Source organism: Leopardus geoffroyi, chromosome D3 (assembly GCF_018350155.1).
Source record: "Leopardus geoffroyi isolate Oge1 chromosome D3, O.geoffroyi_Oge1_pat1.0, whole genome shotgun sequence".
Classification (NCBI taxonomy): Eukaryota; Metazoa; Chordata; class Mammalia; order Carnivora; family Felidae; genus Leopardus; species Leopardus geoffroyi.
The window spans coordinates 91,081,586-91,104,228 of record NC_059339.1 but is presented as its reverse complement, the minus strand read 5'-3'; positions in this window follow the sequence as shown (position 1 = coordinate 91,104,228).

The window sequence follows — 22,643 nt, the reverse complement described above, 5'->3', positions numbered from 1 at the left end:
CATCGGCCACATACTTTTTTACTTACACAAGCTCCTGTTTACCGTAGACAAAATAGTAGTAAGTAGAGCAATTAGCAGGTTCTAGTAAGACTTGGGAGCTTACGTTTGTGAGGACCAGGCCAGAGCGCTCTCCGCCACGTCTACAGGTTGGTGGGTTGTCCCCCAGTCTCCTTGCCCTGCTTCCCACCCCCCGCAGAAAGGCTGGGATGCGAACGGTTATCTCACGATGGATGGCGTCCCTTCTTCGTGACCTACCACACTCACATGATTTAAGCCATGGTTTTGGATGTTGTTGATGATTTATTGTATGAAAAATGCAAATGATCTGGATGGCAGATGTTTTATATTTTCTGACCATTCATTTTCAGTGGGAATGTAATTAAAATTTATGAAGTGTATCTGCTGAATTGCATTGGCAATTGATGATCTTACTCCAGGGCTGTCTAGGTAGAGATGATGAGTAATTGTGGACGGTGAGATGTGGTGACAAGGGCGGGGCGTGATGCCTCCGCCACAGTGAAGCCACCTGGGCAAAGGACGGAGTTCCTTTGTCTTACGGCATGACCCCCAGCCCCATCCAGGCACACAGTGGCAAAAGGCAGGAACAGGGTCTGTCCCTCCTTTTGCAGAGTTTAAAACTCTGTGCCAGGCTCCTGATTTCTCTCATTTTCCCTAAGTACTCTCTTCTGTAAGTCATGTTATAGGCCGATGCTGGGGACCCAGGGTATAGTCTGAACCTTCAGAGAAAACCCACAGAACTAACTTTGGCAAATTCCAAGTGTCTCCAAGGGAGTTGCATTGTTTGTCCCTTACGTATGATTTTTCCAGATGTCAAAAAAGTAGTCAAAGCCTATATACACACCTCCACTGTACGTGTTCTATGGTAGTGTGATTAGCAGTTTCCATGTCTGTCTCCCTCCTGGATCGTGAGCTTCTTGAGGTCAAGCACCTTGTCTTTGGTTCTCAGTATCTCCAAAATCTAGCCCCCATCCTAGAGCAGTGCCTGCCACGTGAATTGATTCTGCACTTGGTTGACCTGTATTGAGGATGCTTCATCTGGGGTCAGAAAGAGAAGAAAGCCAAAGAACCAGAAAATTCTGTATCGTGGGATAATTAGCATGTTTTTTTATTAGCTTATTACCTTTTGTGATATCATTTATTAAAATACCAAAGCTTTACAATGGATATCATTACTATCATGCAAAACCCCTAGATTATTCCAATGAATGTCCACAGTCTGAATCCAAGTAAGCCACGTGATTGGATGATATAAAGGAAGGAAGTAAACAAGAGTCACAAAGTCCATGGTTAATGGTTTGGACACTCCCCATATAGAAGCCTTCCTTTAGCTTCCACTTGCTCTGCACGCAAATTTTGACCTTGCATTGCACAACTCAACGTGTGCATAGGTCAATGAAGGCGTGCTCTAAAGACGCTGCCGCCAGTAGCCCGGGGTTCCAGAAAGATCGATCCCTATGACAACTAGCTGAAGAGTCTGAGGGGAGCCACGTCTTCTATCAGTTCACCCTTTTCCACCGGAAGCCCATTTTTCCCGTCGCTTCCCCCGTCCGCAGACCTTTATATGACCAGCGCATCCATGCATTATCTACTAGGTACTTTCCTAGCCATGCATCCCATCTTTCACGATTATTAACATGAGTACTAGGCCGCTTTGACAGCTGCTTCTTCTCACTAAAATGGAAAGGAACGGGAAAATTCTGAGATCGTTTATTTCTACTCAATCAGACCCAGATTCTACAGGTAAGCAATCTGGCAATTTCCATTTTAACCTTCGATTTCTTCACCTACACCGGCCCTATGATCCCATCTGAGGAAACTACCCTAATCATCTCTAATCAGTACAAACATTTGGTACAAGGATATTCATTGCAGTGTGTTAAATGTCGAAAGATGGGAAAATACTTAAATAAATTATGGTGGAGCCACAGGACGGGATATCTGCTGAACATAACAAAACTGTGTTTTCCTTCTTTGACCCTAAAATTCTACTTCCATATATTATGTCAGAAATAAATCATTAGGAGTATCCATGAATGTTTGGCTACACGTTATGTTTGTAGCTTCATTATAAATCACAGAAAAGTAACAAGCCTCGATGTCTGATATCAGTTTATCTATTAAGTGAACTATTTAACAGTGGACCATTATGCAGTTAATATACATAATTATATAGATTATAATTCACAAGAGTTATGTAATACTATTTATTATAAAAGTAAATTATTATGTTCCTAAATTATAAGTGTGCGTATATAATTATGTATATAATTATACTATTTTCATTCAAAATGTATCTGAAAAGACAGTAATAGGCATCTCTCTTTTCTATATTTTTACTTTTCTTAAAAAGAGTATCTAGGCTTGCACAATAAAGAAAAATAAAAGAGTAAAACCCCCTACTTCAAAAAGAAGTATAATTTTAAAAGACAAAATCAGAATACAGCTTTCTAATTAAAGCATTGCCCAAATTTTGTTTTTGACATTTGGAGGATAATGTATACACTTCAGATAATACGGATACGTCTATGACAATTCCTAAGGTTTGGGGTTTGGGGCGATTTTTATTTCATTCTTCATACTGTTGTATCTTCCAAATGTTCTACTGAAATCACATATTCTTTTTTTGCAATCACATATTTTAATCACAGAAAACAAATAGCAATTATAGAGTACATATGGATAGAATTTGAGGTTTCTTTTTTAATTTTCACTAAAGGGCTAAAAAAGAAAGTAAAATGTTGAGTGAATTTGGGGAAATCTGCAGGAAAGCGAGCACCTCTCATGTCTTGCCTTTAAACTTTATTTTCGAGCTGCCCTTGTACTGTCATGTTTACCAAACTCAGTGCTAGGATTTTCATTGACAACCACAAGCTTGCTGAAGCTCTCTTTCCTGTGAAACTTGTCATAATAAAAAGACATTAACATTTTAGTATTTGGGCAAAATGTTTAACACTCAAACATTTGTATTTTTCCTTCAGTTTTCAAAACAACTTGAAATCTCTCTTTTCAAAACAGTGTTAAATGATGTCACTCATTAGCTAGCAGGTGGCTGGGAGTGAAGAGCGGTATTCAGTGCTTCCGTTTCCTGGGGACCCTGAGACACAGACCAGGGGAGGGTGTCGGGCAGGGGCTCAACTCAGGACCTCCGAGAGCCTAGCGGGGAGCCCCTGGGCCGACGCACGGGCCTCCACGGCCACACCAGCGTGGAGCAGGTGACATCCCAGCTCATGCTTGTCCAGAGGGGGCTGATTCTGGGGAAATCAGGCTGCCTCAATGACAGGACTGGGGTCGTGCCGTGCAGGAGCCATGTGCCCCACAGATGAAACCGTTCTCAGAAGCCCAGCTGTCACGTTTAGGGCCGACTGAAAAAAAGGAGGCGTCACGCGCCTGGAAGGAAAAGGGGGAGATCCTGAAGTGCACGTGACAGCACAGAAAGAGAACGTGGCACTGATAACAAAGTTCGCCTCACGCTGGTGACGATGTTGGGATAATACCGTAGTCGAGGGGGCAACGGTGACAAAGTGCAATCAAAGGGGTGCGTAGAAGAAGCAATCTTGCGTCCTGCCGGGACCAGCCCAACGAGGCTTCCTGCAGACAGAGGCGGCCGAGGCTCAAGGTTTGGGGGCCCGGCCTCGCGGGGTGGCGGAAAGCGTGTGCCTCTGCAAACGGCCCCGCTGAATCTGAATGGCTGGTGTGGGACTGAAAGCCTCTCGTCAGATGCACTGTAACTGCAGAAGCGAGCGGTGTGTCAGCGTTTCCGTAAGGATGGGATCCCTTTGGGCGACAGCGACACCCTCGCTGCCACGTTAGGCCCTGGTCAGCTTCGCCCGCCAGCCTTGCCCCCGGTGGGTCCCTCCGATCGCGTCAGTGGCCCGTCATCCCCAAGCTGATCAGCGAGACTTGAGGGAGGGAACCGAACCAGCCGTTGCCAGAGCCAGAGTAACTGGATTAATGCCTCGTGGACCCAGTGCTAGGGGTGTGGACGGCCCAATCTCCAGGCAGGAGACACTCCAGATAATGAGCGACATTGTGGCGTCGGGAGTCACTGAGCCACTGGGATAACAAATGCATGACAAGACTGTTGCGAAAATTAAGTGAGAGACTACGTATGCCATGCAGGGGCAGTGACGCATCAGTGCGGGCAGCACACTCTCCATGGACGTGCGTTATCAAAACGTCGTTAATAGCATGTGCTTTATATTTGCTCCGCCTCTCAGAGGTTTCAGATCAGTTTCAGGAACACTTTCATCCTTGCTGCTCATCTCAGTCCCGAGAGAGAGAGATACAGGGAGAGAGACGCAAAGAGAGACAGACAGAGAAGTGGTTTCTCGGGTGAAGGACTTCAGATCTCGTGGATGTTTGGGGTTTGGCCCAGGGACAGTATTCCAGCACTCTCTCAGTTACTCAAGCCTGTGTTTCCAGAATCATCAGCACCTACTGGGGTTCCCTGGTGTCATTTTGAAAAATCTAATGACTTATAAGCTCTGAAGGACGGCGTCAAAGCCACTCTTGCTTAGGACTGTTTTACTCAGCAGTGATATCCAGGCAGTGGCGAGAGGGAACACCCTCCAGGGTCTTGCTCCGGAAAGGTCGCACACTGCTACAGTCATCCCTCGGCGAGGCCTTCTGTAAGCCCTGACGTGCCCTGTCATCTAGATGCATCTTTCCATCCTGGCCGGGACCCCAACAGCCCCAAGTACTCACGAGTTTCTCAGAGGGCACCCGGGTGGCTTAGTTTGCTAAGCATCTTACTTTGGATAACAGCTCAGGTCATAATCTCTCGGTTGTGAGACGGGACCCCGCGTGGGGCTTGGACCTGAGGGTGGTGCCTGCTTGGGATTCTCTCCCTCCCTCCCTCTCTCTCTCTGCCCCTCCTCTCTCTCTCCCTCCCTCTCTCTCTGCCCCTCTCCTGCTCTCTCTCTCTGTCTCAAAATAAATAAACATTTTTTAAAAAAAGAGTTTCTCGGGCAAGCGAGGGGATCCTGGCACAATATTAATAACAAAAACAGCATGGATTGCTCTTCAAGGAATATTCGCTGTGCCAAGGGAATGATGTAAGATCAGTGGCGGTATTCCTACATTTAATCCTTATAATGACCTTTGACAAATAAGGAAACAGGGCTTGGAGCACCGACAAGCTGACAGAAGCAGAATGTGCACGAATGTGCACGGTGTCTGATCTTAGACCCAAAGCTCTCATGCGTGGTGCTCATCTGTCTCCCTGTGGTTGGAGTCGGGGGGCCCCACGCCCAAGCAGCCCTCTGCCCCGCTGCTACCTTGGGCCCCCACACAGATTCTGCAGACAGGTGACCTTTAACCTCCAGGTATCAGCTGGTGCTCTGTCTCTTTAATGCCCATCACCACGGAGTCCTGGCTTGGGACCCACGCTACCTTTCTTGTCAAGAGTTAACTTTTTAGAGACGCCTGGGTGGCTCGGTCGGTTAGGCGTCCGACTTCCGCTCAGGTCATGATCTCACGGTTCGTGGGTTCGAGCCCCGCGTCGGGCTCTGTGCTGACAGTTCGGAGCCCGGAGCCTGCTTCGGACTCTGTGTCTCCCTGTCTCTCTGCCCCTCCCCTGCTCTTGCCCTCTGTCTCTCTCTTTCTCTCTCCCTCAAAAATAAAATAAACATTTAAAAAAAGAGTTAACTTTTTAAACAAAAACAGATGCAGGAGGTTTGGTAAGTTGAACCATGTTTCCACCCTGGTAGCCAGAGAACGGCCCTGTGGGGTCTCGGGGGCATCCGTGTGGCCACTGCTCTCTCCTTCCCCCGGGAAGATTCGCCACCTCAGCCGACCCCTCCCCTCTCAAGTCTGTTCATCTCCAACCCTCCTTCCAGCAGCAGCAGACACGCTGGGGAGCAGGTGCTGGCCGCCTGCTGGGCCACGGGGACACCGAGGTGGGGACTGCCACAGTGCTTACCGTCTGAAAGTCCAGTGATGCCTACAGACATTTAAGATCGAAAATGTGGGGGTGCCTGGGTGGTTCAGTCGGTTGAGCGTCCGACTTCAGCTCAGGTCACGATCTCACGGTCCGTGAGTTCTAGCCCCGCGTCGGGCTCTGGGCTGATGGCTCAGAGCCTGGAGCCTGCTTCCGATTCTGTGTCTCCCTCTCTCTCTGCCTCTCCCCCGTTCATGCTCTGTCTCTCTCTGTCTCAAAAATAAATAAATATTAAAAAAAAAATTAAAAAAAAAAAAGATCGAAAATGTGGAAGAAACACATTAAAGAGAAAAACCTTGGTCTAGGAGTCTCCAGCCGTGCTTCAACAGCACAGGCTTGAGTATTCCCACGCATTCTCTCTCATCCTGGTAGTCAGGACTTGATCAGTGTGAGTCTCAGGGGAACCACTTCCTGTTACGTGCTCCCTGCCCACCCGACCACGCCCAGGACAGACGTGCGCATTCAGTAGGCGCTCAACTCAACACCTTTGTACTGAAGAGCCTCAATGTCAGTGAGCTACTACGAGTGGGTCATTAACCAACCCAAAACTCGAGGCTGGACGTTGGCAATGCTAATTTACTATTTCTTACCAGCCTTCGAGTCGGTTGTGCAGTCGTGACGATTGGGGCTGGTGGACTGGATTGGGGAGTGGCTGGCGGACGTGGCATCGACTGGGATGGTTCGGCTGCCCGGACGTGCCCCTCCATGTCCCTAGCAGCCCCAACCTCCCATGGTGCCGGCAGGTGTCCAAGAAAGGAAGCCAAAACATAAAGGCACACCTTTTAACTCACCTTGTATCAAATCGGTCCCATTGACCAGGGCGTCACCTGGCCGAGGCCAGCGCTGGCGTGGCAAGGCACCGGCCAAGGGGAGACACGCAGAGGCAGGGGTACAGGGGCTGGGAACGCAGTCACTAGCACACTCCACTGTTGAGTTGACGTCTTCTTCTAGCCAACTCAAAAGCACTGTGCTTCTGTTTCAACCACTTTCATCCAGAAACAAGTCAGTTTGTCTCAAAGGGACGTTATGACATCAGTTCCACCAATGCAGACACCCGGGCTCACCGGGCAAGCGGGCACGAGACGGACAAGGATGGCACTCTGAGAAGAGGGCCACAGGGATGTTGAGCGGGTCGGAAAGCACGGAACACGGTTCCCATTTGGAACTTTCCCTTCTCCAAAGAATGTCACATTTTGAGTGGAAAAGGGGAAAAAAGGCGGGAGCCCCAAACGTAACACTCTGAAGTCAGTTATTTTTCTCTCTTGACTAATTAAGCTTAACCAGAATGGTGGGCCTGTCAAACTTGGGGAACCTTTCCCGAGAGAAAAAAGGAGGCGGCTCTCCAGGTGGGTTTTCCTGACTTTGGCTGGCTCCCACCACAATATGCGTTTGGCATCCATGACAGCACCATCAAAAATAATAGCTAAAAACCTCACTGTCTGTCACCATGAAATAATTATGTATGGGGCTTTTCTTCCACTTGAGATGGATTATATATTTCATTGAGGAAAATATATGTGGCTTTTAAAAAGAATGTAATGCATTGAGGGCACTACTGAGATTAATAGCCAAATAAAGATTTAAAAAAAAAAAAAGTTTTCTGTGACTGTGTGTGTGTGTGCGTGTGTGTGTGTGTCACTCAGGAAGAAATGGAGGATGTCATTCCTAAGCTGGTTAATTACAAAATGCATTAATGTTTTATTATACCCTTATCAGTAATTAATCACCCACTTTGATGTAAAGTTCAGCCTCGGAAAAGTATCATGAAATTGTCCTTCATGTATGAGTGAGGTTTTTGGGGGGTGAACAAAGATGACGACACAGATAGAAGTTTCTTCCCCCTTGGAAACAAGAAAGGGATTAGCCTTGCACACGCATCTGACACCCGGCGGGCTCCCGTGAGGTGTTTGTAAGACCGAAACCATGGGAAGTGGGAGGTGGAGAGAAGGAAACAGAGGCCCAGACAGAGACAGAGAAAGAGAAGGAGGGAGAGAGACTGAGAGACGGAGACCGAGAGACAGACGGCCGGGCCGAGAGGGTCTCAAGCCTGGGTGACAACGCCGGGTGGGGTTGCTTCCCTCCGTTGTTGTTCAGGTGCGGAGCTTGAATAAAAATGCAAAACAGGAGGCTCCCGTTCAGTAAATATTATCATTTTTATTCACTCATTAATTAAGTTGCTTAATTGCTGCTGTCAAAAGACTCTTGAGTTGGTGACTAGGCTGCTGTGCCGTTTTGATAGTAGCTGGAGAAGCCAGCAGCGGCGCTGGGGTGGCTTTCCCGGGAAGGCAGCCCGGGGGGGGGGCGATGACGAAGGTCCGGGGCCGCCGAGCGGCCCGCACTTCAGGGCCAAGCGGCCTGGTGCTCGAGTCCTGCCCGATGGCATCCCCCTACCCTGATGGACGCCTGTCGCCAGCGTATTACCATTTCAGTCCCTGCTCTGGGAAAATCATCTTTATGCAAACTATTTCCCTCTTTTAATCTGAGTTCCCAAGAGGGACAGGAGTGGGAACAGACTCGGGCCTTGTCAGTCGACCCTTTGTATCCGTTTCAGCGACGTTACTTTGGCCTAGGTCAGCGCGCCTCCTGTCCGGCGGGCCGCAGCCTGCGTTCCCGGGGTCCCCGGAGCCTCCGTGCATAATTCTCCGTGCGTGTCCTCGCACGGGGCCGTCCCCCGTCCCACGGAGCCGACGCCAGCCTGCGGCTCAGCAAACACATACCACAAATAGCCTGCAAAGTGTGTTGGTGCTGACATTTGATTAATGTTCCCTGGCCTTTGCGTACTCAAATATGCTTTCTTTGAAATATTTGAATAACCTTTGAGCACACCCTTACTAACGTGTCACCCTGGGCACACCCAAACATCGCAGGCTAATCCGGCAGCCACAGCGCCTCCCGTCCCGGAAGAGGTGGCTTCCCTCCCCCGACGGGGGCGCGGGCAGGCCAGAGGAAGGGCGCACGAGCAGCCATAGCGTCGCTCCGGAAACGTGGCCGTGGCCGTGGCCGTGGCCGCCACGTGAGCCAGGTCCTCTGGCTTTATTTATTTATTTTGTTTATTCTCGTCTGTGGAATAAACGTTCCTCTTTGGCTTTTCTGTTATTCGGCGTAGCTACTCCACCGTCCAGCGGAGTCACCGTGGGTGCGCCAGCGGCTGTGCGCACGGACGTGGGCGAGGATGCGTGCGTGGTGTGTGGTCCGCGCGCCTGTGTCCCGTGTGCACGCATGTGTGTGTCGGGCGCGTGTGTGTGTCGCTCACGCGTGTGTGTTGTGTGTGCACGCGGCTACTTCCCCAGGATTTTCTCAGTGGACCCAACCGCTCCTGACGCCAGCCTCTGACATGGCAAGACCAGAAGTCCGCATCCTGAAATGCAGACGTGGCCTGTAGACCCTGAGCAAACGCTCGCTCTGCTTTGCCAGGAGCAGTGTAAGGTGCCAGACAAAGGGAGGAGAGGAGGTGGGGGAGAGAGAGGGAAGAGGGACCATCGGTGATCACATCAGGGCGTCCTCCTTCCTCCCTTCGATTCTCTGAGAAACTCTGCTGCATTTAGGGCTGGACGACTCGCTTCTGACCTCCACCGCGGTCGTGCCGGAAGGTGGCCAACACCTGTTCCACGCTTACTTTAAAAACCCGATATTTTTATTGGGTCTGTCAACCCCAACTCTGTGAAGTGTGTTTAAGCCATCCGATGGCCCGTCCAGGCCTACCGACCAGGTGGCCTCCCAACCAGGTTCCCCACCCATGTAAAGGGACCACCACGAAGCATCTGTGTCCCTTCACGGGCACACAGAGGTGCTGAGGCGCACGTGCCCCACGAGGCCCAGAAGCTCTGGAGCAGAGACGAAGGCGGTGGGAAGCGGGAAGGAGAACAGCCAAGGTTCTAACCTGATAATGCGGCAAATTTATGATAAATTAGGAGCCATGTTTTCATCATTACACTTGCAATCACATTAAATGATTTCAATGATCTCAAGCTCCTGAAAATAGCAACATGAACACGAATGTTGATCGCAAACAGGAACATTACAGCATCCTGCTAGTATCGAAAACCTTTTCCAGGAAAAAGACAAAACCACAGGGGGGGAAACGGTTTTACACTCGATTGTGCCGGTCTTGTTGCAAACACTGATGCAGATAGTCTTTTCTGGAGTAGAAGATCAGACGAATTCATGCGGATATAGGTAATGTTCTGGAAAGAGGTTCTAAAAAATCTACACTTCGACTTCCACACCAAAAGCCAAATTTTCTTAAAAACAAACAAACAAACAAAATCAAGAAAGAACCATTTGGCTGACGGCTGGCGTTAGTTTTTCTATTGCTGATACAACAAATTACCCCAAACGTAGTGGTTGACAACAGCATGGGTTTATCGTCTTGCTGTCCTGCACATCCCAGGTCCCACATAGATCTCACGGGGCTACAATCAAGAGGTCTGCAGGTGCGCCCCTTTGTGGAGGTTCTAGGAGAGAATCCACCCCTCTTGTCTCTTCCAGCTTTCAGGGACCAACCCACAACCCTAGTCTTGTGGCCCCTGCCCCAGCTGCTCCCTTCCCACACTGCTGTCTCTCTCTGGCTCTTTCTCACTTGTCTTCCCCTGTTGAGCACCCTCATAACTACACCGGGCCCACCAGGATAATCTGCCTGCTTTAAAGTTAGTGGCTTTGATTCCCTCTGCGGCCTCAACTCCCCTTTGCCACGTAACCTACACAGTCACGGGCTCCAGGAGCAGGACGCGGGCATCTCCGGGAGCCACCGGTCTGTGTACCGTGCTGCTTTTAAGACATGGAGGAACCAAGTGGAGATGAAAGCCTGTCTAAGCGGGCAGGGATGGCTACGTCGGGTCGGGTCGGTCAGACCCTCTCAAGATACGCTGTAGGAAACGAAGACGTTGTAAAGTCAGGTACGTCCGGGAAGTGTGAGATAACCATATCCCTTTCTTAGAGGTTTGAAGGGTTTCCTGTGGTTTTTGTAGCAAAGTACCACAAACAGAGTGGCTGAAAACAACAGGAGTAGTCTCCCTCACAGTTCTGGAAGCCAGAAGGCTGAAATCAAGATGTAGACAGTACCATTCTCCCTCTGAAACCTAAATGAAAATTCTTCCTGCGTCTTCTAACTTCTGGTATCTTCAGGAAATCCTTGGTGTTCTTTGGTTTGTAGATTCAGCACTCCAGTGTCTACCTTGGACATCTCATCTCATGGCCATCTTCTTCCTCTGTCTCTCTCCTTAAGGATGTCTCTCTCTCATAAGGATGCCCGCCATATTGGATTAAGGCCCAGCTACTCCAGTATGGCCTCACCTTAACTAATTACATGTACCTATTATTTCCTTAGAGGGAATAAGGTTACCTTCATAGTACCAGAGATTGGGACCTGAACATACCTTTTGGGGAGGGGGACAGAATTCAATCAGTCCAAAACAAAGGATTAGTTTTTGAAAACATTACTCGAATAAACAAAGTTTATAATTTTTTTTATAAAACTTTTTTATAAAGTTTTTCCATGTACTTGAGCTGGTATTAACATATGAATATTAGAAACATAACGCTATATTTTATGCCTGTGTCAAATTATTCCATATTCAATCTGTCCTGAGATAGAGTCCAACTATAGCACAAGTTTTACATATTCTCAGGATTAATTAAACCTGCAATATACCCATATTCACAAGGGTTATGACAGAGCAAACCAAGTACAAAATGACTGGAAGTATTGTCATAACTTGAGACCTTAAAAAGATGGAAATATACTCGTATGTATGATACTAAATTAGGAAATGGCTCTAGAATCCAGAATCCAGGTGCTGTTAATAGTTTAAGGCAGCCCGTCAGAATCAATATACATCAATACATTTATCAATTACGTTCAACGAGTAACTACAAAGTGATGGTTTCCTTTCTATTCAAAATTCTCCTCTCCTAGAATCCGTAAGGAATTGGACACAGAGCTCTCCTCTGGGGCCAAGTGCTTCCTGGAGGCTGTACCTCCCGGGCTCTATAATCTTCCCAGGGCAATCCCCTCCACACACAGGACTGGGCCTGGCCACCACCCCAGGCCCTCTCTGCTCTCTGCCTGGAGGCTCTCAGGAGGTGGCAGGCTGCCCGCCAGGAGGGCAGGACCCAGCCAGCTGATGCCACGGCCTGACGCCTCTGCCCTGGCTCCCGCTCCATGGGGCCTTTTGGGCTAACAGAGCTCTCAGTCTTTTCTCTTTGCCCCTGAAGAAAAGCATCTGTTAGAACGAGCTTTAGTTCCCTGCATTTACTGTGAGTCAGGGAGAATGATAGGAAACCGGTGTTGGGGCAGGTCTTTACTGGAGAAGGGCCCGGGCCGGAGACCCGAGGTCAAATCCTGGTGTGGTCAGAGGGAGGCGACACGCCATGAACCCCCAACTGCCCGCCCCCCCCCCCTCCAGGTTGTCTGGCCAGGCCAGCGAGCACTGGGGACGAGCGCCCCCTGCAGGGCAGCCCTGGCCCTCCGGGGCAGCGCCCCCCCACCCCCCTGCCTGGAGACCTTGGCTGGTTAACACCTGCTGTTTGAACAGGAGGGAGGAAAGGCCTTTAATGTCTCAGCACATCCCCATCCCGACCTTTTCTTATTTTATGTTTTTATTTTTCATTTTTTTACATTTATTTTTGAGAGACAGAGAGACCAAGTGAGAGCGGGGGAGGGGCAGAGAGATGGGGAGACACAGAACCCCAAGCAGGCTCCAGGCTCTGAGCTGTCAGCCCAGAGCCCGATGCGGGGCTCAAACCCCCCAACTGTGACATCATGACCCCAGAGCCCAAGTCAGAGGCTTAACCGACGGAGCCCCCCGGGCGTCCCCCGACTTTTTATAGGAAGAGGGTGCTGCCAGCCCAGCCGCCCCTCTCTTCCCGAAGTCTGCAAGGTCCCGGGCACAGAAGGGCTGACTCGGCCTCCCCTCCTGCCCGGGGCCTCCTGGAGGGCCTCCCGTGCTTCTCCCTCCCAGGACTGGCGCGCGCTTTGGGCACAGCGTTTCCCGCAAACCCTGCAAGGGCTGGCAGGTGGCAAGTGCCCTTCGCCGAAGCCAGGCGGCCTGGCTGGGGCTGCCCACAGGCCTGCCGCGTGTCCAGGTGGGCGCGGGCCTCGGCCCCCAGAGCCCCACCTGCACGCAGGGACCACGGCAGCAGTGGGGGTGCGGCCGGGGAGGGGGCGGGCAGGGTTCAGAGGCCTCCTGGCCCCTCGGAGGCTCTGTTCACACTTCCATGTGTGTCCGGGTTGAGTGGGAGGTCAGGAGGTGAAACAGAGTTCACCCACAAGTTGACTGATAGCGCGGGGTGTGCGGGCGGGGGCGTCTGGCCGGGGCCAGGGCGCGGGAGAGAAGCTTCTCTCAGCGGTGGCTCCGTCACCGGGGTGATGGATGGGCCCGGGGCCTGAGCAGCTGCGGGGGCCTCCGCAACAGATGTGGGCGCCCGCCCTCCAGCCCCCGCCCTGCGCCTCCTCCCAGGGCCCCAGCACCAAGTGGGGCCCGGAGCTGGGAAGCAGCATTCTGGGCGCCTTTCCTTATTTATGTACCCACTCAGGCAGGAGGAAAAAGTCATCCAATAGTGGCATCGCCTGCCCAGGAAAAGAGGGTTAGCTTTTGTGGGAGCAGAAGGCAGCTCTCTGCCCCCACCGCGAGGGTGTTGCTAAGTGAGCTGTAGTGAGCCAGCTAGAACTTTCATAGGGAGAGGCTAACGGCAAGCTGACCTAGGAAGTCCTTTCACGCCCAACCTGTGTCTAATCCCTGGAGTTAAAACAAAAAACGAAACCGACCAAGCAACCAACCGAAAACCACCTTCAAGAAAGTTCAGGTTGGAAAGGGCCCCCCGGGTCATAGGGCCAAGGTCACTTCTGCTCTACGCGATCGCGTGGATTCCTGCACGTGTTGCAAAGAGAACACCCTGCTTTTGAAACGGGAGGGCCTCCCAAAGGGTCTTGTCTCCCCACCCCAGGCCCTCCCCACACCCACACCGAGGTTGAAAGCAAAGAGGTGGGAAGTAACACAGTCCTGAAGTCCTCCTGCTTGTGGCTGAGGTGGTGGGTCCCGTCTGCCCTTCGCCTCCGGGGCAGAAAACACGCCGGTGGAGAGCTCGCTGGGGTCTCTGCAGCTCTGAGCCCGGCCTGTCGCAGGACGGGCCCTCCTGGCTTCAGGGCCTCGGTGCCGTCACACGTCAGGCCACGGCACCGTCAGCTTTGCGGATTCACCTGCTCCCCTCCCTCCCTGGAAATGGAGACGAAGCAAAGCTATACTGCTTAACGTCTTCAGAGAACAGGGAAGCCACAAAGTGTCCCCGTCAGTGAGCCTGACATCAGTGCCGGGGGTGCAGAACATGCTGCCTCCCCTGTCCTCCAGCCCTTCTGCCTGTCCCCATCCCCCGGCCAGGGCTACAGCTGCGAAGGCCGCTCTTCTAGAATAAGCCAAGAGCAGCCCGGGGAGGCTTCTGAAGGGAGTCCTAGACTGGGAAGAGACGTGAGACCACTGCCTGTAGACCACTCAGCTCCCACTTTGGGGAAGAAGCAAGCAAGCCGGGCACCTGCTCTCCTGGGCTCCGTCCATTATCACTCCTGACTCCATTTCCAATGTGCCTTAAAGGGGGCAGACCTCTTCCTGTAGCTTCAAATCCTAAAGCCCTTGGGAGTTCCACCAACAGTCTGAAACCTCTTCAAGTAACCCGGCTTACCAATGGCGATTTCAGTGGCGACACCCCCAAACAAAGACAACGTAAACACCTCAAAAGATGCCCTGCTTGCTTTTTAAGGCGTAAAGATATGCTCTGCTTGGCCAGAGGAGAAAATTAAATGTTTATTAAACGATGAGATACAAAAGTAAATGTCTGGGAAATATGGGATTCTCAGCACATCTTTTTCTGCTTTTCTGTTGCTACCATTTTCTCCGTTGTGAGAAAAACGTGCTTTTCGGCAAACTTCTTCCGAGCAAGTGCTGTGTGCTAGAAAGTAGAGATAGATAAAGGTTAATAAGTACCGGAAATTGATGGAAAGCAAAACCGACGTTCTTGGAAAGGACCAATAAAACAGACGAAGTAAAGTGAGAGAGAGTGAGAAGGAATACAAATATCTATTACCAACACCGGATGTGGGAAAGGGGAGAGCAAACAGATAAACATAAAAATGTTTAAATCATGAACAAAATAGTGTGTGCCCAGAATCATTCCAATCATTTGAACAAAGCAAATGAAATGGATCATTGGTATGGAAACATGTTACCAAAATTATCTTCCAAAAGGGAGACATGGTAGAACACGAACACCTATTACACTAATAGTTTTAAAAGAAATTTAAAAGATTCTCAAATATCTACCACAAGAACTTTTCAGGCATGGAATTATTTATCAACTTTCAAGGGACTCAATAATTCCTTCTGTCGGTTAAACTCTCTTATAGCTTGGAAAACCATAGAGAACTTCCCAGACAAATTTATGAAGGTAACACGAACAACAGAGCCAGGTAAACACAGGAAAACTAAAAAATATAGTTTCAACTCATTTATTCATATCGGTTTAAGAAATTCTAAGTATCAACCTAGTGAATCCAACAGCAACAACGACAAAAGATAACACAGTACACAGAAGCAAGTTCATTCCATTCTATAATTCAAATGTAGGAAATCTATTAACATGATTTATTGCATTAATTGTTAAAAGAAATTACCTAAGCATTTCATCAGATGCAAAAAAAAAAAAAAGAAAGTGAAAGAAACAGAGAGACATTGAATAGAATTTAACAGCGGTTCCTGTTTTTTAACAATATATAGTAAATTAGGATAGAAAGTTCTCGAGCAGGCTGGGAAATAGAGCTTCCAAAACTCACAGCAAATATTTTATAGTAAGTGGCGAAACATTAGAAGTATTCCAGTGAAGTCAAAATATGAGAACAACTAACTTTACTTTTTCCCCAGTATCATTTTGGAATTCCAAATCAATGCAATAAGATAAAAATATATTCAGAAGAAAATTATCGGAAAGGAATACATGAAATTATCATCAGTTTAAGATGATTTTTACTACATAAAAAAAGAATCAAATTAGATAGTTCATTAAAGTGACTAAATACAAGTCCCCCCCCCCAAAAAAAAAAAAAACAGTAAGTGCCCTCTTTCTGCAAGGACAACAAATGAGCAAAGGAAGAAGTAAAAATCCAACTTCAGGAAGTCAATGGGGCCAATCCAACTGAGGAAAGAATAGACCTTTTGACGAAATGGTATTGGGACAACTGGATATCTACATGGAAAAAAAAATTGACTTAGCCAGACCCCTCACTCACACCATACACAAGCATTAATTCAAAATGGATAAGCACCTAGATGTAAGGTCTAAAGCTATAAAATTCTTCAAAGAAATACAAGAAATACAACATCTTTGCGATGTTGAGTTAGGCCAAGAATTCTTAGAGAAAACATCAAAGGCATAAGTGATAAAAGAAAAAATTGACAAGCTGAGTTTAATCAAAACTTAAAACCTTTTCACTTCAAAATATACCATTAATAAAGTAAACAAGGTAAGCCACAGACCAGGACAAACTATTTGCAAATTATATGTCCTAAAAAGGACTTGTATCCAGAGTACATAAAGAACTCCTATAATTCAATGCTAAGAAGGTAAAGAGCTCAAAAATACGCAAAAGAGTCAAACAACCATGCTCCCAAATGCAATGCACAAAATGACCAATGAGCACATGAAAAGATGTTCAGTACTATGAATTACTGAGTAAGCATAACTAAGAACCACGGTAAGATACCATCTCACTCACACCCACTAGGATTGCTGTAATCAGAGTGTTACACAATACTACATTTCGGTAAAGACGTGGAAAATCGGTCCCTACATACGTTGCTGGTGGGAAGGCGAAAATGGCCTACCCGCTCTAGAAAACAGTGTAGTAGTCTCTGAACAAATCAGACATAAATGTAGCTTATGACCCAGTAATTCTATTCCTAGGAAAATGAAAACATATGTTCCCACAAAGACTTTTATACAAATGTTCGTAGAGACATAATTCATAACCCAAAGTGGAAACAATCCAAGTACCTATCAACTGACGAATGGATAAATAAAATCTTGAGTATCGATACAACAAACACTATTTGGCAATAAAAAGAAACGGCGTACTGATAACCTGCCACAACACAGATGAACGTCAAAAGCATTATGCTAAGTGAAAGAACCCAAGCGCAAAGGACCACACGTTGTATGATTGCATTTATATGAAAAGTCTAGAAAGGCAAATCTGTAGAGATCTGACATAAATTAATGGTTGTCTGGGGCTGAGGTGGGAATCGAGGTTAACTGTAGAAGGGCACGAAAAAATGTATTGGGGTGAAGACAAATTCTAAAACCGGATCATGGGGCACAATTTAGTAAGTTTGCACAATTTAGTAAATATAGAAAAATTATTGAATTGTATACTGAGATGAATTTTATGGTATATAAAGATAACTCAGTAGAGCTGTTAAATAAGATAGCAAGGGGACTTCTATTTACAGCCCACCTTTTGGTAATCTCATAATGCTGGGGAGAGAAAAACTGGACTTCGGAACTTCTAAGACAATGAAAACTTAACAAGTTAAGATACTTTAGAGAAGGAAGGTTCAGAGTAAAATACCCAATATCTGTAGGATTTCCCCTCAAGGCATTTGCTGCATCCCTCTTTTTAAATACTAACTTTCAATTTTGAAATAACTTAGATTTGCAGAAAAGTTGCAAAAATGGTGGGAGAGTTCACGTATCCCCTTCCCCAACTTCCCCCAGGTTCCCCCAGCAGCATCCAGTGCCCTCCACCCACTAGACGCCAGCGGCAGTAGTCCCCCAGTGCTGAGAATCGCAATGTCTACTGACATTGCCCAATGTCTCAAGGGCCAAGACGGCCCTTGGTTGAAAGGACTCCTCCAACTTAGCAATTTATATAAGCATTATCCAGCTATCAAAACTGGGACATTAACAGTGGTATAATGTTATTAACTAAAATACAAATCTCATACAAATTTCCCCTAGTGTCCATTTTCTGTTCCAGGATCCAATCCAAGAATCCACACTGCATGTATGTTGTATCTCCCTCAACAACTCTACTCAGGGATGGTTCTTCACTTTCCTCATCTTTCATGACCTTGATTCATTCGATGAGACCTGCTCAGTTCATTTGTGGAATGTGTCTTGATTTGGCTTATCTGATGTTTGCATAGGATTAGATTGAGGTTATGATTTGGGGCAAGAATACCATAGAAGTGTTCTCTTCAAGGCATCCTACCAGGGGGAATATGTTGCCAAAATCTCTTATTACTTGGGGTGTTAATCTCTTGGTTAAGGCGTTGTACCCTATTTCGCCATTGTATAATCATCATTTCTCCTTTGTCGCTCGTAAATACCTTGGGGAAGAGCCTTCAAGTACATGCATATATTCTGTTTCTCTTACAAGCGTTGCCCATCGAGTTTGGGGGCCATCGGTGGATCTTCCTGCATTAATTATTACTGTGGGCTTTGCCTACGGGTGATTTTGTATCTCCCTCATTTCTTTTACATTTATTAATTTGAATTATTCTGTAGGGAGGATTCGTCACTTCTCTCCCATTTATTCATTTATTCATGTTTTATATCAGCGTAGACTCATGAATATTAATTTTATTCTATGGGTTAAAATCTAATACATTTGTTTTTATTTTGTTGCTCAACTTGTTCTAACTCTAGCCATTGGGGACTTCTTCACATTTGCTTCTGTGCCCTTTTGACAAAACCCTACCATTTTTCCATCAACTCCTTTTTTTTTTTTTCTGCATGCACCAGATATGCCTGGCTCATGTGGTATGTTCCATGCCCCACGTCTGGAACTGACCAGTTTCCCAGAAACCTGCGGTGCCTTTTTTCGGAGATGGTATTCAGAAAGCAAGATCCAGGCTGTGTGTGCTCATTGCTATGAGTTGTAATTTCTCCCCAATGCCCTCAGCAGACAGACCTGGGAAATACGTGTGTGTGTACTGACACATGCACCTGTATTTATAATATAAATATAAATATAAATATAAATATAAATATAAATATCTGTATTTATTTTTACATCTATCTAGCTGGATGTATATTTAAAACCAAAAGTTCATACTGATATCTCCAATTCCAATTCAAAAACTACAGCACATACTTGATTAAGAACATACTATGGAATTGTAATGCATTTGTTGGCGTCTGTGATATTTGCAAGTTTTTATAACTTTGTAATTTTTGTGATTTCCTCTCTCATCCTAAGTGTTGACTTCAGTGCTTAATTAAGCTTTCACAATTCGGTGTTCTTTTTTCTTCAAGTTGGCCTTAAAGTTGTTACTAAACTGAAATATGAAGTTGAGGAATTTTGTCTTATTACATGCATTTTCCAAAAAAAAAAAAAACCCATTTCTGTAAGTAGACATTTTTTTACATTTATTTGTTTATTTTGAGAGAGAGCGCGCACACATGAGCAGGGGAGGAGCAGAGAGAGGAGAGAGAGAATACCAAGCAGGCTCAGTGTAGAGCGGGAAGCGGGGCTTGATCTCAATAACCATGAGATCATGACCTGAACGGAAATCAAGATTCAGATGCTTAACCGACTGAGCCACCCAGGCACCCCTACGGGTAGACATTTTAAAATAGATCCTAAAGTTTGTAGTTCTCTTGCAAACATTCTTGTTCTTTTTTCTGCTTTATTCAGCTGTTTGAATGATAGATTAGGAAAAACTAAAAGTAACTTTGCAGATATAATTTCCCTGTAAGCTACAAAGCATCACTTAAAGATGTCACCATACTTTAAAACATTTTTATAAGATTAAATATTGGTATACAAATAATGCCTAAACACGATTATGATACCGACTAGTACCAAAGCGTATGAAATACTGATTTGTAGATTTTAGAGATTATCCCTGTGATGAAAGACGAGGAAGTGAATGTATCCACTCCATTTTCAATTTGGGAAAAGCTTTCCCAGAGTGACCTAAGTAAAGTAAATGTTACAAGTCTTTTATAACCGAGGAGTGTTTTTTATTCACATGCTTAGTCACCATTGTACTGGTCTGAAATTTTAAGTTCAAATTTTCTTCCTTCAGAATTTTGAAGATATTATCATTGCCCCTTCGTATCTGGTCACACTAGTAAGGTAACCTGATATCAATTCGATTTTTTTCAAGGAACTTGTTCCAAATCATTGTTTTCTTACCCTTTGCCGTGGGGAGCTTTATCAAAGTAAGACAACTTGAACAAATTATTTGCCTTAACAACTGAATGGCATAAACGGGAAAATCCTGGCAAACTGTCTTTCCTGGTTTATTACCAGAAGACCTTCCTGCATTTACTTGTGGGGAGACAGGCTGGAATATTTTGTATCATCTATGACTCGGGCTAGTCAACTACAGCTGAAGTCTTAGATACGGTACTATTAATGTCTAGTAACGGTATTAAATTGATACTATTAACGGTATTAAAAATGTCATCTCACTTAATTTTTTTTATTTTAAGCAAAATGTATTAACCTATATTCACTCACCAATGAGGCCCAAGACATTTTTTTCAAGTTAGATTAATTATCGGGGTTTTTTTTTTTTGTTTTTTTTTTGGTTTTGGTTTTTGGTGTTTGGTTTGTTTTTTGTATAAACCATACCTTGGGTTAAACCTTTGTGTTTGCTTTTATACATTTAAAAAAAATTTTTTTAATGTTCATTTATTTTTGAGAGAGAGAGAGAGAGAGCAAGCAGGGGAGGGGCAGAGACAGGAGACACAGAATCCAAAGCAGCCTCCAGGCTCTGAGCCATCAGCACAGAGCCCAATGCGGGGCTGGAACCCACAAACCGTGAGATCATGACCTGAGCTGAAGTTGGACGCCCAACTGACTGAGCCACCCAGGCACCCCATACATTTCTTGAAAATGGAAAGAGAAGGAGAAAACTTGCAAAGCCATCTCAGTGCAAAATCTTAGACTTTTAACATTAAAAAAAAAAAAAAAAAGTAGCTTTCTTGTCCACACTTCAATCATTGGCAATTTCTTATCAACTTGACTTTACTGAGTCTTTAAAAAAAAATTCAACCTACTTTTCAAAGAAAAGTAACTTTATTTGGTTCACATGATATTTTATTAAATAATCTAATTATAATAAGAGAAAAAAGCCATAAACTGTTTTCAATACACTTGTCCATTCATAACCTCTCCTCCACAAACTTTAACCATCCGACAATGGATTTGGGGAAAGGAAACTTTTTTTTTAATGTTCCAAAATCATTTCTCAGGCTTTGTATAGAGTCGTCAGACATTCAAATCTTGAAGTGTACTAGTTCACAAATAGTTAACAATGGATTGATTTTGTGTTACTTACTGACTCCCAACCAGATATTATACTACTAATGAAAATATCGAACTCTGTGTAATGTATCAGTAATTAACTTGCTACACTTTTTGAACACTGCTCATAAATACATATAATATCAATCTATGATCACTGTTTACAAATTCAAGCTTTCTGAAGGTTTTAAATATGGCGATAGGAACATTAAAGACAGTTACATCTCATAAAATAAGCCTTTATTTTCTGTTCTGTGCATATTCTATTTTGGCTATTCATGATTGATTTTAATAAGAATAGGCTACCAGAGACTCTCCGTAATGCAGTCCTTGTACTTCATATCAGCAGAACATGTTCATTCATTTATTTTATAACTTCATTAATTTGTTAACTCATAACCCACACATGTACCGTATATCTTCTATGTGTGCAGCACTGTTCTTGGGTTATTGCTAAAATAATTCAAACGTCATAGGGCTTCTCGGGTCATCGATCATCCTCTTGGTCTCTATCTCTGCCCTCATGTACCTCGGCATTGTCCTTTTGGGAAGAAGCTTATTTGAGAAAGGCAGCTGGGTTACCTTGGAAACATGTGGAAGAAGGGGCTTGCTAGCTGCTTCTTAGAAAAGTCCAGGGATGGGGCGCCTGGGTGGCTCAGTTGGTTGAGCGTCCGAGTTCGGCTCAGGTCATGATCTCACAGCTTGTGAGTTCGAGCCCCACTTCAGGCTCTGTGCTGACAGCTCGGAGCCTGGAGCCTGCTTCAGATTCTGTGCCTCCCTGTCTCTCTGCCCCAACCCACTTGCATTCTGTCTCTGTCTCTCTCAAAAATAAATAAACATAAAAATATTTTTAAAAAGAAAAGTCCAGGGAGATAGAAGGAAAGGCTGAGGGCTATACAGCTCTGAGCTCAGAACATCCCAGACTAAGAGACAGGAAGTGCAAAGGCCTCAACTTAATGGGCTTGGCAGGTGTCAAATACAGAAATAAGACCCAGGGGACTGGGTACTAGTGAACAAAGACAGACGGGGCAGGAGGGAATGTGAGGAAGGGGCAGTGGGGTCCATGGACTGCTCCCTAGACCAAGACTCCAGGCAGGAAACAGCAAACACACCCAAACACCTACTGTAAGGAAAAACTCACATACTGTACAAGATTTCAACATTAGTACTAAATTGTGGAAGACTTAAAAAAAAACAACTAAGCTAATCTCTCATAATAATACATTTACTGTACACAAAAGCCTGAGTTTTGCTATTTTTATTTTTTAATTTGTTATTTTTTGATGTTTATTTATTTATTGAGAGAGAGAGAGAGAGACAGCGGGTTTAGGGCAGAGGGAGAGGAAGAGAGAGAATCCCAAACGGGCTCCGCGCTCAGCATGG